Source organism: Tursiops truncatus, chromosome 14 (assembly GCF_011762595.2).
Source record: "Tursiops truncatus isolate mTurTru1 chromosome 14, mTurTru1.mat.Y, whole genome shotgun sequence".
Lineage (NCBI taxonomy): Eukaryota > Metazoa > Chordata > Mammalia > Artiodactyla > Delphinidae > Tursiops > Tursiops truncatus.
This window is the reverse complement of record NC_047047.1, coordinates 72,046,641-72,051,979: the sequence shown is the minus strand read 5'-3', so window position 1 is coordinate 72,051,979 and position 5,339 is coordinate 72,046,641. Positions and strand designations below refer to the sequence as shown.

Genomic DNA, 5,339 nt, shown 5'->3' with positions numbered 1-5,339 from the left:
CCTGTCCTCATATACTGTTGAGAGACCTAACCAGCTACAGAGATGATTCTAGGACCTAAGCTGATATCTATCCCCTATCCTCATATACTGTTGAGAGACCTAACCAGCCACAGAGATGATTCTAGGACCTAAGCTGATATCTATCCCCTGTCCTCATATACTGTTGAGAGACCTAACCAGCTACCGCGATGATTCTAGGACCTAAGCTGATATCTATCCCCTGTCCTCATATACTGTTGAGAGACCTAACCAGCTACAGAGATGATTCTAGGACCTAAGCTGATATCTATCCCCTGTCCTCATATACTGTTGAGAGACCTAACCAGCTACAGAGATGATTCTAGGACCTAAGCTGATATCTATCCCCTATCCTCATATACTGTTGAGAGACCTAACCAGCCACAGAGATGATTCTAGGACCTAAGCTGATATCTATCCCCTGTCCTCATATACTGTTGAGAGACCTAACCAGCTACAGAGATGATTCTAGGACCTAAGCTGATATCTATCCCCTATCCTCATATACTGTTGAGAGACCTAACCAGCTACAGAGATGATTCTAGGACCTAAGCTGATATCTATCCCCTATCCTCATATACTGTTGAGAGACCTAACCAGCTACAGAGATGATTCTAGGACCTAAGCTGATATCTATCCCCTGTCCTCATATACTGTTGAGAGACCTAACCAGCTACAGAGATGATTCTAGGACCTAAGCTGATATCTATCCCCTGTCCTCATATACTGTTGAGAGACCTAACCAACCACAGAGATGATTCTAGGACCTAAGCTGATATCTATCCCCTATCCTCATATACTGTTGAGAGACCTAACCAGCCACAGAGATGATTCTAGGACCTAAGCTGATATCTATCCCCTGTCCTCATATACTGTTGAGAGACCTAACCAGCTACAGAGATGATTCTAGGACCTAAGCTGATATCTATCCCCTATCCTCATATACTGTTGAGAGACCTAACCAGCTACAGAGATGATTCTAGGACCTAAGCTGATATCTATCCCCTGTCCTCATATACTGTTGAGAGACCTAACCAGCTACAGAGATGATTCTAGGACCTAAGCTGATATCTATCCCCTGTCCTCATATACTGTTGAGAGACCTAACCAGCTACAGAGATGATTCTAGGACCTAAGCTGATATCTATCCCCTATCCTCATATACTGTTGAGAGACCTAACCAGCCACAGAGATGATTCTAGGACCTAAGCTGATATCTATCCCCTGTCCTCATATACTGTTGAGAGACCTAACCAGCTACAGAGATGATTCTAGGACCTAAGCTGATATCTATCCCCTATCCTCATATACTGTTGAGAGACCTAACCAGCTACAGCGATGATTCTAGGACCTAAGCTGATATCTATCCCCTGTCCTCATATACTGTTGAGAGACCTAACCAGCTACAGAGATGATTCTAGGACCTAAGCTGATATCTATCCCCTATCCTCATATACTGTTGAGAGACCTAACCAACCACAGAGATGATTCTAGGACCTAAGCTGATATCTATCCCCTATCCTCATATACTGTTGAGAGACCTAACCAGCCACAGAGATGATTCTAGGACCTAAGCTGATATCTATCCCCTGTCCTCATATACTGTTGAGAGACCTAACCAGCTACAGAGATGATTCTAGGACCTAAGCTGATATCTATCCCCTATCCTCATATACTGTTGAGAGACCTAACCAGCTACAGAGATGATTCTAGGACCTAAGCTGATATCTATCCCCTATCCTCATATACTGTTGAGAGACCTAACCAACCACAGAGATGATTCTAGGACCTAAGCTGATATCTATCCCCTGTCCTCATATACTGTTGAGAGACCTAACCAGCTACAGAGATGATTCTAGGACCTAAGCTGATATCTATCCCCTGTCCTCATATACTGTTGAGAGACCTAACCAGCTACAGAGATGATTCTAGGACCTAAGCTGATATCTATCCCCTGTCCTCATATACTGTTGAGAGACCTAACCAGCTACAGAGATGATTCTAGGACCTAAGCTGATATCTATCCCCTGTCCTCATATACTGTTGAGAGACCTAACCAGCTACAGCGATGATTCTAGGACCTAAGCTGATATCTATCCCCTGTCCTCATATACTGTTGAGAGACCTAACCAGCTACAGAGATGATTCTAGGACCTAAGCTGATATCTATCCCCTGTCCTCATATACTGTTGAGAGACCTAACCAGCTACAGAGATGATTCTAGGACCTAAGCTGATATCTATCCCCTATCCTCATATACTGTTGAGAGACCTAACCAGCCACAGAGATGATTCTAGGACCTAAGCTGATATCTATCCCCTATCCTCATATACTGTTGAGAGACCTAACCAGCTACAGAGATGATTCTAGGACCTAAGCTGATATCTATCCCCTGTCCTCATATACTGCTGAGAGACCTAACCAGCTACAGAGATGATTCTAGGACCTAAGCTGATATCTATCCCCTGTCCTCATATACTGTTGAGAGACCTAACCAGCTACAGAGATGATTCTAGGACCTAAGCTGATATCTATCCCCTGTCCTCATATACTGTTGAGAGACCTAACCAGCTACAGAGATGATTCTAGGACCTAAGCTGATATCTATCCCCTATCCTCATATACTGTTGAGAGACCTAACCAACCACAGAGATGATTCTAGGACCTAAGCTGATATCTATCCCCTATCCTCATATACTGTTGAGAGACCTAACCAGCCACAGAGATGATTCTAGGACCTAAGCTGATATCTATCCCCTGTCCTCATATACTGTTGAGAGACCTAACCAGCTACAGAGATGATTCTAGGACCTAAGCTGATATCTATCCCCTATCCTCATATACTGTTGAGAGACCTAACCAGCTACAGAGATGATTCTAGGACCTGGCTTGAATATGGAGATATATGGGTGGCCTCATATAAATCTTTTAATCCTGTTTGTTTTTATGTAAAATATTTAATCCTGGCTCACTGTTTCCACACTGCAATGTGAAGAAGTGCTGTTACTCAGTCTGTAATTAGGTGACAATATAATCATCCTAAGTGGAACACTTCTGAGGATGAAAGGTAGTGCTGGGATAATGGGTAGAAATCAGGCTGTTCCAGGCAAACTAAAATCTATCGTCACACTATGGTCCTCTTTCTAATGCCAACTGTTTGAGGAAACAAAGGTACTTAGATATGCCCCCAAAGGCCTCCTAAGTCCAGAGTTACTTCATTTTCTTTACTATCTCATCTTCCTTCTTAAACTCTAAATCTTTTTTTTTGAATTTTGTTTTTTTATACAGCAGGTTCTTATTAGTTATCAATTTAATACATGTTAGTGTATACATGTCAATCCCAATCTCCCACTTCATCCCCCCACCCCCCCCACCGCCACTTTCCCCTCTTAGTGTCCATACGTTTGTTCTCTACATCTGTCTCAATTTCTGCCCTGCAAACCAGTTCATCTGTACCATTTTTCTAGGTTCCACATATATGCGTTAATATATGATATTATGATACTAATTATATGATATTATGATATATGATATTCTCTTTCTGACTTACTTTGTATGACAGTCTCTAGATCCATCCACATCTCTACAAATGGCCCAATTTTGTTCCTTTTCATGGCTGAGTAATATTCCATTGTATGTATGTGCCACATCTTCTTTATCCATTCATCTTTTGATGGGCATTTAGGTTGCTTCCATGACCTGGCTATTGTAAATAGAGCTGCAGTGAACATTGGGGTGCATGTGTCTTTTTGGATTATGGTTTTCTCTGGGTATATGCCCAGTAGTGGGATTGCTGGGTCATATGGTAATCCTATTAAAAGCAGAGAATCAGACTCTAAATATTAATTCTAACACAGAAAAAGTCAATTATCTAGAAAGTAATATGCAGAGTAACTCCTGGAAATTAGTATAAAGCTGTGAATAGTGACCTTATTCAAGAAAGGCTAAGAACATTTTAAAATAAGGGTACATATATGTTTTTTTCCCTGAGAATTAAGGTCATTCGTACAATGCCAAAGGCCTAGGTAGATTCATGAAGTGGTAGATGCATCAGTACACTGAACTGGTTGTTCTGTACTCTGGTAGCACAATAGTTTCCTGTTGCATAAGACTCTTATGTTAAGGAAGCAGAATTTTGGGGTGACTTCCTGGATTAAACAGTGCATCAGTTCTAACCCAAGCTTTAGCCCTTCCCGTTTATAAAGAGCACTTTTTTCAAACATGAGTTCCAAGACGCTGAAATCTATAAAAAGTCTAACTCAAAAAAGGAATATTGCATTTGTCCAAATGGCCTCAGTTATTGTTTTTAATGCTAACATCTTACACAACAACCATGGTACATTTGTCAAAGCTATGAAATAAACTTTAGTGCATTACTACAAACTACACACTTTATTTGGATTCTCAACTATAATCTTTAATTTCTTTCTATGTACTTTGTCTCTCCATTAAGCATTTGCTCTTAGAACTACCTTGATCCCCCCAAAAGTTATTTAAGCATTTCTCAAACACAGGGCGAAGCAGGCAGCAGTAACAAAATGGTTAATTTCCATATCAAGAGAATTGCTTTTTCCCACTGAAGATGGTTGGCATTGAGTAGGTATGTGAGTATGGGGTGGGGATGGTATTTGTTTTCTCCCCTTCAACCAATTTCACAACTGAGTGAGCCTCAAGCTTATCTCTTGCCTCAGCAACTCAGAGAGACACCCAGCATAGAGCTGCACCCAGCACTTGCTGATAATCTGAGTACTGCATGTAACAGTTCCCTGTGTGTTCCCAGGGAACTATCCACACGGAGTCAGGAGGCAGTGAAGCAGCGCATCTATTTCCAGATACAGCCATGCTTGTCTTTGGTCAATTTGTGCTCGCCCCCCCCCCCCCCAATACTGTGCATTTCATCTTCTAAATCGCTGTCTTGAGGCTTCCTTCACAGAAAGAGTGGAGCAGGCTTTCAAGTGGCTAATGCAAGGAGCTGGAAGCCAGAATTTGTGGCTGGAATCCTACGTTAGCTGTGCTATCTCATACAGTCCTGGCTCTTCGGAAGGCAGTGGCAAGTGAAAGAACACAGAAGTCAAAGCTCCCCCCAAAGCCTGAGTTTTGATCCAGGCTTGAACATGTCTTCACTGTGTGACCCTGGGAAGTGGCTTAAATTCTCTCTGCCTCAGCTTCACCTGTTATACAGCAATGGCAATGCTGGCTTGTGGAGTTGTGAGGAGTAGTCAGATGGCGCATGCTCATGTCTGTAGGTAGTAGGGGCTCCACATGTATAACTTTTCCTCTTTAACCAGGTCCGTCATCACAGAAAGAGAAGAAAGATGCTG

The 5,339-nt window shown here is 42.1% G+C and overlaps 1 long non-coding RNA gene across 1 annotated transcript; it reads right to left on the bottom strand.

Annotated features, from left to right (window-relative positions):
* Positions 1-207: 207 nt before the first annotated feature.
* Positions 208-1,603, bottom strand: LOC141276402 (uncharacterized). The gene is made up of 3 exons (XR_012325902.1): positions 1,560-1,603; positions 830-1,486; positions 208-610 (listed from the first exon to the last, which is right to left on the bottom strand). It is a non-coding gene; the product is annotated as an uncharacterized lncRNA (long non-coding RNA).
* Between the last annotated feature and the right edge of the window lie 3,736 nt (positions 1,604-5,339).